Source organism: Lampris incognitus, unplaced genomic scaffold (genome assembly GCF_029633865.1).
Source record: "Lampris incognitus isolate fLamInc1 unplaced genomic scaffold, fLamInc1.hap2 scaffold_141, whole genome shotgun sequence".
NCBI lineage: Eukaryota > Metazoa > Chordata > Actinopteri > Lampriformes > Lampridae > Lampris > Lampris incognitus.
Window position 1 is genome coordinate 84835 of NW_026611110.1, and position 9426 is coordinate 94260.

Sequence of the window (9426 nt, forward strand, 5' to 3'; positions counted from 1 at the left end):
CTGTCCCCGGCCGACCTTGGTCCCACATTGCCTTGGACTTTGTAACTGGCCTCCCCGTGTCGCAAGGCAATGACACCATTCTGACCATTGTCGACCGGTTTTCCAAGGCCGTCCCCTTTGTTGCCCTCACCAAACTCCCCTCTGCAGCCGAGACGGCGGACCTTCTCGTCTCCCACTTCGTCCGACCCCATGGGATTCCCCTGGACATTGTCTCTGACCGTGGTCCCCAGTTCACTTCGAAGGTATGGCAGGCCTTCTGTAAGGGGATTGGGGCCACGGTCAGCCTCTCCTCCGGGTATCACCCCCAGACCAATGGGCAGGCAGAGCGGGCCAATCAAGCCCTGGAGGCGGCTTTGCGTTGCGTTACCACCAGCAACCCCGCCTCCTGGAGCAAGTACCTGCCCTGGGTGGAGTACTCGTTCAACTCCATGGAGAGTTCGGCTACCGGTTTGTCCCCCTTCGAGTGTTCTCTTGGCTATCAACCTCCTCTGTTCCCCCATCAGGAGTTGGAGGTGGCGGTCCCGTCCACGAAGGCCCATCTCGTTTGGTAGACCGCCCGGGCCGCTCTGTTGCGAGCTACAGAGCGGGCCCGGCGCAGCGCCAACCGGCGGAGAGTGCCGGCTCCAGCTTATCGACCTGGCCAGAAGGTATGGCTCCTGGCCCGGGACCTGCCCTTCCCTACCATCAACCGGAAGCTGGCTCCCCGCTACGTCGGTCCCTACACCATCGACCGCATCGTCAACCCTTCGGCGGTGCGTCTCCATCTCCCTACCTCACTCAAGATCCATCCCGTCTTCCATGTCTCGCGCCTCAAACCGGTAGCCACCAGCCCCCTGTCTCCCCCTGTCCAAGCTCCTCCACCCCCCAGGATCCTCGACGGTGGTGACATGGTCTGGGATGTCGACCAGCTGCTCGCCGTACGCCGCCGGGGGCGTGGGTACCAATACCTGGTGGACTGGGTTGGCTATGGGCCCGAGGACCGCAGCTGGGTTCCCCGGTCCTACCTGGCCGACCCCGCACTCCTGGAGGAGTTCTATCGGGCCCACCCCAACGCCATCGGACGGTCGCCCGGTGTCTCCCGTAGGAGGGGGGGTCCTGTTGTGGTTACACCGCCCCGAGCTGCCTCCCCGGCACGTTCAAGCCACTCCCCCAGCTCGGACGTGCCGGAAACATCCCGAGCGCTGCACTGCACCAGGTGTTTGCCATCATCCATCAGGCACACCTGTGGCAATCAGGCAGCCTTCTACAAGAAGCCTCCCAGAACGTCTCTCTGTGCTTCGACGTACTGAACCCTGCGGTAAAGTTCTGACAAGCCCTCCAGCGTTCCTTGCATTCTGTTTATTCCCCAGTGTCTTACCTTCCTGTCTCTGTTTCCTCCCAAGACTCTCCCTCCGCGATTTCCACGGCTCCCCGCGTCTCCCTCGTCCCCAGCGACCTTCACGTTTTCTCCCCGGACCTCTCCTGCGATCTCCCCCCTTGTCCCTCTATCTGGAACCCTCCTTTCGGACTCGACTTCCCGGATCTCGGACCTGGACTTTCTCGGACAACCCCTCTTGGATCACGGACTGGACTTTCTTGCCAGGTGCACGCACATTTTTTCAACACCTCCTGGTCATTTACATACCGCACCACACATAGGCTAAAAACACTCACGCATAGTTATACACGCAAACCACGGGACACCACACATAGTTTATTCACACATCCCACTAACAGAACGCCTTTTTCACCATACATTTCCCTCCAACAATAAAATGACCGGGCGGCATCTCGGTGGCCTTCTAAGGCTCGTAAAAATCAAATTAACAATCGAAAAAATAGCCAACATTAGTCCAACTCACCGAACAGCGGGCGACGTAGTTCTGCCGGACTCCGTCGAAAAGAGAGAATGGAGCTCCGCCTCTAAATATAAACTGGGAAATATGACACCACCTCCGGTAGATGGCACGCTCTCCGGAAAAGGCGGCCCCCCACGCCGTTGTCACGGGAAACGTGACGCGACATCCGGCAAACGAGCGCCCTCCCCATAGACGGAAAAAAACAGAAAGGGGGAGAAAAAAAGAAAAAAAAAAAGAAAAAAAGGGACAGTGTGTTTTTTCCAGAGACGGGTTAGGGTTAGAGTTATAGGACCGTGTGTCCGAGGAAAGTGACGTGTTGTTGACAAAATTGGAGTTTGGAGAGACTAGCTTGGTGACCTTCTTGGGCCAGATGGCGTAAGAGAGAGACCGAGTCACGGCTGCACTGCGTTGTGGTGGGGGCACAAAGCAGGAGGTCGTCGACGTACTGCCATAGGGTTGAGCCGCGCGTCAGCGTAAGTGTGCTAAGGCTGTCTCGAAGCGCCGCGTTGTAGATCGTGGGGCTTTCACAATAGCCCTGACACAGCCTTGTCCATGTGTAAGGCCGACCGTCAAATAGGAACGCAAACCAGAACAGGGACGCTGAAGAAAGCGTTGGCAAGGTCCACAACGGTAAACCGCCGTGCAGAAGGGGGAACCTGAGACATAAGGGTGTAGGGATTGGGGACGCAGGGCGTGCGGGCCCTGACAGCTGCATTTACTGCCTGAAGGTCTTGAACGAACCTCCATTCAGTGGGCTGTCCGGGTGGGCGTATCTTCTTCGCGGGGAAGATGGGAGTGGAAACCGGGGAGGTGGGGCAAGGGACAATTATGTCCTTGACACGCAAGGCATTGAATACAGGGCAGATGCCATTAACCGCTTCCGGTTTCAAAGGGTACTGAGGTTGGTGGGGACGGAAGTCGGATTTCGGGGTAATGATGACGGGCTCACAATTACGTATGAGACCTACATCCTATTTCCCGTCAGCCCAAAGATGGGAGGGGATGTTGTGAAGCTGCGGAGCAAGTGCAGTGTGTGTGTGTGTGTATGGGCCTCAGTCACTGATGGTGAGGGGGCGGAAAGAGCCAACATTCGTGGCGTCACCGCAACGGTGGCGCTGACGTCTACCCAGTATAATTTTAGTGAGGGGTACCAGTCGCGTGAAGAGTCGGCGGGAAGCCAATCTGACGCCAGAGAAGCTTGTCGCGCGAGTGGACCCGTATCTGTCCACTGGGAACCCCGTGGTTTTACCAAGGAGACGTGCGGGACCGAGTCATCAACCGAAAACAACGCAGTTTGGTCGGTGTCTAATGTACACGTGACATGAGCGGTGCAGTGTAGGTTGTCCGTTGTCATGTAGGTCGATGCGTCCCCTGTTGTGGTGTGTGAGCAAGGGAGCAGAGCCACTGTGTGTATTGGGAGGCGGTAGGAGCCCACATGTAGACCCGTAGAGGGAGGGCGGGGTTATGTGTATGCAAAAAAATATTCACTGCTGGTAGCGAAGTGATGTACAGCCCTGATGAGGTGGAAACAACAGAGATGCCCAGTTGGATCATGCCATCTCTATCCAGCAAATTAAATGGGCAGTTATCAGAAATTAAAACAGGCAATTTTGTTGATGAGCTGTCATCCAGGCAAACAAGCGCACAGGAACGGATAATGGCTCCGTGACACACGTACCACTCGCAACAGTGGAGAGGACCGTTTGGCCGCTCCGTGTTAACCGTGGCCGGCCGATAGGCGGTTCTCACCACCGTTCGTGTGGCTCCCGTGTCTAACAAGAAAGGCAGCTCAGCATTTGCAAGACGCAAGGTTATCATTGGCAGTTTTCGGAAAGCTAGCTCATGAGATACATACTGTCCAACTGGGGAAGCTAACAGCAAAGCAGAGTCTTCATTGCAAATCAGTGTATTTGGTTGTGTCTGTGCATTCATACGACCTGATGTGGCAGCAGATGTGTCCAGGACCCCCACCTCCTCCTCCCGTGTCGCCTGTCAGTCCGAACCCCGGTATGAGCCTCCCCGTGGGGCCCACTGGTTGTGAGGTCCGTTGCTCCATCCTCGGCCTCTTCTGCGCCTTTGGTTGATGCCCTTGACGGAGTGGACAGTCTTCAGCCCAGTGACCGGGCTGGCCACATGTGAAGCAGCAGTCGTCACCCGGTTGGGGGCCGCTGGGCTGGGCGTGTTGTCACGGGTTCTGACATCGTGAACGGTCCCCGGGTCTGTCCTGTTGCACAGGTTAGTAGGGTGAAGGAAGCCGCTGCGGCACCATGGAGGAGAGAGAGAGAGGTGCGATGTTTGTCCTGAGCCTGACTTGCCTTCTGTTCTTCTTCCTTTTTCTGCATTTGATCGTGGGCATGATCAGCATGTCTCAGCAAGTCTTCCAGTCGTCTCTTTCCGTATCCTACGCAGTGTGTTTCTATGGCTTTCCTAACTCCGTCCTGCAGGCCGACCAGGAAATGTTTGCAGAGGTGAGTGTTGTGGTTACACCGCCCCGAGCTGCCTCCCCGGCACGTTCAAGCCACTCCCCCAGCTCGGACGTGCCGGAAACATCCCAGCGCTCGGCTCGCGCTCTGAGGAGACGAGCGCTGCACTGCACCAGGTGTTTGCCATCATCCATCAGGCACACCTGTGGAAATCAGGCAGCCTTCTACAAGAAGCCTCCCAGAACGTCTCTCTGTGCTTCGACGTACTGAACCCTGAGGTAAAGTTCTGACAAGCCCTCCAGCGTTCCTTGCATTCTGTTTATTCCCCAGTGTCTTATCTTCGTGTCTCTGTTTCCTCCCAAGACTCTCCCTCCGCGATTTCCGCATCTCCCTCGTCCCCAGCGACCTTCACGTTTTCTCCCCGGACCTCTCCTGCGATCTCCCCCCTTGTCCCTCTATCTGGACCCCTCCCTTCGGACTCGACTTCCCGGATCTCGGACCTGGACTTTCTCGGACAACCCCTCTTGGATCACGGACTGGACTTTCTTGCCAGGTGCACGCACATTTTTTCAACACCTCCTGGTCATTTACATACCACACCACACATAGGCTAAAAACACTCACGCATAGTTATACACGCAAACCACGGGACACCACACATAGTTTATTCACACATCCCACTAACAGAACGCCTTTTTCACCATACATTTCCCTCCCACAATAAAACCCCCCTTTGTAGATTTAGAAGTCATCTCGTGTCTGTCTGTCTTGGGTTTCGCCACACGGGTCAGGTTCTGGTGCGCGAGCACAACAGAACGTCGGAGCCATTATGGACCCAGGCAAACCCAAGGAGCGGACGGTCCCTGTGACGCCCCAGAGCCCCGTCCCCCTAGAGGCAGTAGTAAGAAGTCACAGTTGCCAACTTGCCTCTCTCCGCTCAGAGCTCACTACTGCCTTCACCCGTGTCACCGGAGAGGTCAGCGATCTTCAGTCCGGCTCCCAGGCCGCGACGAGCGCGTTAGATGCCCTCACCGCGCAGATCCCTGCACTCTCCACAGCGGTCTCCAGGATGAGTGACCACCCTGCCCTGGCCTCGGTCTCTGCCCCCAGCTCGGCCTTCTGTTTCCCCGTTCCTGGTCCCGACGTTCCCCCTCCTCCGAGTCAACCCCCACTGGACCCCTGGTGCGAGCCTAACCTCCCCTGCCCGAAGGCCTTCGGTGGGGAGTTCGAGCTGTGCAGGGGTTTCCTTGGTCAGTGTGAGCTCCTGTTCAAACACCAGCCAGCCAGGTATAGGACAGGAGAGACCAAGGTAGCCCTTGTCATGTCCCTCCTCACCGGCAAAGCCCTCAGCTGGGCCATAGCGGCGGTAGGCCATACCGAGCAGCTCGCCTCGGACTATTGTGCCTTCCGCCGCGAGTTTAATCTGGTGTTCGACCACCCAGCTGACGGGCAGGACGCTGCCGGCCGCCTCCATTCCATCCAACAGGGAGCCAGGTCGGTGGCAGATTATTCCTTGGAGGTAAGGATACTCGCGGCAGACAGTGGGTGGGATGACACTGCGCTCAAGTGCGCGTACAGGAGGGGGCTGAGCGACCCCATCAAAGATCTCATCGTTCGGGACCGCCCTGCCTTCTTCAACGAGCTCGTCACCCTCGCCCTCCAGATGGACGAACGGCTGCAAGAGCGGCGCCAGGAACGCGCCCCTCGCGCTGGCCCCTCCCATAGACCAACCCCCGTCCGTTCTACCGGTGCCTTCCCTGGGTCAGCGTCCCGTGGGCTCTCTCCACCCTCACACTCCCCCTCGCAACCCTGGGTGGCTTCTGGATCCAGGCCGGAGGAGGAGCCCATGCAGTTGGGTCGGTCACGGCTCCCGCTGGAGGTTAGGGAGCAGAGGATGCGTGGCCACCTCTGCCTCTACTGCGGGAGGTCGGGCCACTACATCAAGGCCTGCCCGACTCGCCCAAAAAGGCCCGGCTCACTAGTGAGGGGTGTCCTAGTGAGCCTGACGACCCTTCCTCAGCCCCAGCCCAAGAAGGAGCACAACCACCTTTTTCCGGTCACTCTCACCTGGGGTAACGACTCACTGTCTGTTGGTGCACTCCTGGATTCGGGGGCGGACGAGTGTTTGATGGACATCTCGCTGGCCCGGCAGGCCGGCATTCCACTCGTCCCCCTAGACACACCCCTCACAGCCCAAGCCCTAGATGGTCGTTCACTTGGTAAGATCACACATAGCACTGCTTCCCTCACCCTCACCCTTTCGGGTAATCACGTGGAAGCTATCCGTTTCTTGGTTTTGCACGCCCCCACAGCGCCCCTGGTGTTAGGAAGACCGTGGTTGGAACGGCACGATCCCTACATCTCTTGGTCTACTGGGCGGATTTTGGGTTGGAGCGTTGCGTGTCATGCCAACTGCCTTCGCTCCGCCCACTCCCCGTCCAGCGGCCTCAGACCCGTGCCTCCTCCCACGGATCTCACTGGTGTTCCTCCCATTTATCACGATTTAGCCCCTGTATTTATTTAGTAAAGACAGTGCAACCCAGCCACTGAGGATGCACAAGCCAGTGCATCCTTAGTGCCGGTCCCAAGCCCGGACAAATGGGGAGGGTTGCGTCAGGAAGGGCATCCGGCGTAAAATCTTTGCCACATCAAATATGCGGATCATAAATAAGACTTACATACCGGATCGGTCGAGGCCCGGGTTACCAACGACCGCCACCGGTACTGTTAACCAGCAGGGTGTCGGTGGAAACTATGCTACTGTTGGGCGAAGGAGAAGGAGAGGAGGAAAGCATGTCCAGAGGCAGCTAGAGAGGAGGAAGGGTAGGCATGTGGAGGTGAGAGTTGGAACTTTGAATGTTGGCACTATGACTGGTAAAGGGAGAGAGCTGGCTGACATGATGGAAAGAAGAAAGGTAGGCATACTGTGTGTGCAAGAGACCAGGTGGAAGGGGAGTAAGGCCAGGAGTATCGGAGGTGGGTTCAAACTCTTCTACCATGGTGTGAATGGGAGGAGAAATGGGGTAGGGGTAATTCTGAAGGAAGAGTATGTCAAGAGCGTGCTGGAGGTGAAGAGAGTGTCAGACAGAGTGATGAGTATGAAGCTGGAAATTGAAGGTTTATTGCTGAATGTTATCAGCGTATATGCCCCGCAAGTTGGGTGTGAGATGGATGAAAAAGAAGAATTCTGGAATGAGTTGGACGACATGGTGGAGAGGGTACCCAAGGAGGAGAGAGTGGTGATTGGAGCGGACTTCAATGGACATGTTGGTGAAGGGAACAGAGGTGATGAGGAGGTGATGGGAAAGTATGGAGTCAAGAAGAGAAATGTGGAAGGACAGATGGTGGTCGATTTTGCGAAAAGGATGGAAATGGCTGTGGTGAATACATATTTCAAGAAGAGGGAGGAACACAGGGTGACGTACAAGAGTGGAGGGAAGTGCACACAGGTGGACTATATCTTATGTAGAAGGCACCATCTAAAAGGGATTGGAGACTGCAAGGTGGTGACAGGGGAGAGCGTAGCCAGGCAGCATCGGATGGTGGTCTGTAGGATGACTTTGGAGACCAAGAAGAGGAAGCGAGTGAAGACACAGCCGAAGATCAAATGGTGGAAGTTGAAGAAGGAAGACTGTTGTGTGGAGTTCAGGCAGGAGTTAAGACAGGCACTGGGTGGTAGTGAAGAGTTGCCAGATGGCTGGAAAACCACTGCAGAAAGAGTGAGGGAGACAGCTAGGAAGGTACTTGGTGTGTCATCAGGACAGAGAAAGGAAGACAAGGAGACTTGGTGGTGGGATGAGGAAGTACAGCAAATTATACAGAGGAAAAGGTTGGCAAAGAAGAAGTGGGATAGTCAGAGAGATGAAGAAAGTAGACAGGAGTACAAGGAGATGCAGCGTAAAGCAAAGAGAGAGGTGGCAAAGGCAAAGGAAAAGGCGTATGGTGAGTTGTATGACAGATTAGACACTAAGGAAGGAGAAAAGGACTTGTACCGATTGGCTAGACAGAGGGACCAAGCTGCAAAGGATGTGCAGCAAGTTAGGGCGATCAAGGATAGAGATGGAAATGTGCTGACAAGCGAGGAGAGTGTGCTAAGAAGGTGGAAGGAATACTTTGAGGGGCTGATGAATGAAGAAAATGAGAGAGAGAGAAGGTTGGATGATGTAGGGATAGTGAATCAGGAAGTTCAGCGGATTAGCAAGGAGGAAGTGAGGGCAGCTATGAAGAGGATGAAGAATGGAAAGGCAGTTGGTCCTGATGACATACCTGTGGAGGCATGGAGATGTTTAGGAGAGATGGCAGTGGACTTTCTAACTAGATTGTTTAACACAATCCTGGAAAGTGAGAGGATGCCTGAGGAGTGGAGAAGAAGCATACTGGTACCGATTTTCAAGAACAAGGGCGATGTGCAGAACTGTAACAACTACAGAGGTATAAAGTTGATCAGCCACAGCATGAAGATTTGGGAAAGAGTAATAGAAGCTAGGTTAAGAGGAGAGGTGACGATCAGCGAGCAGCAGTATGGTTTCATGCCACGAAAGAGCACCACAGATGCGATGTTTGCTTTGAGAATGTTGATTGAGAAGTATAGAGAAGGCCAGAAAGAGTTGCATTGTGTCTTTGTAGATTTAGAGAAAGCTTATGACAGAGTACCGAGAGAGGAGGTGTGGTATTGTATGAGGAAGTCAGGAGTTGCAGAGAAGTATGTAGGAGTGGTGCAGGATACGTATGAGGGAAGTGTGACAATGGTGAGGTGTGCGGTTGGAATGACGGATGGGTTCAAGGTGGAGGTGGGATTACATCAAGGATCGGCTCTTAGCCCTTTCTTGTTTGCAATGGTGATGGACAGGTTGACGGACAAGATCAGGCAGGAGTCTCCATGGACGATGATGTTCGCGGATGACATTGTGATCTGTAGTGAGAGTAGGGTGCAGGTTGAGGAGAGCCTGGAGAGGTGGAGGTATGCACTAGAGAGAAGAGGAATGAAAGTCAGTAGGAGCAAGACGGAATACCTATGCGTGAATGAGAGAGAGGACAGTGGAATGGTCAGGATGCAAGGAGTGGAGGTGACAAAGACATCTGAGTTTAAATACTTGGGGTCAACTGTCCAAAGTAACGGGGAGTGCAGTAGAGAGGTGAAAAAGAGAGTGCAGGCAGGTTGGAGT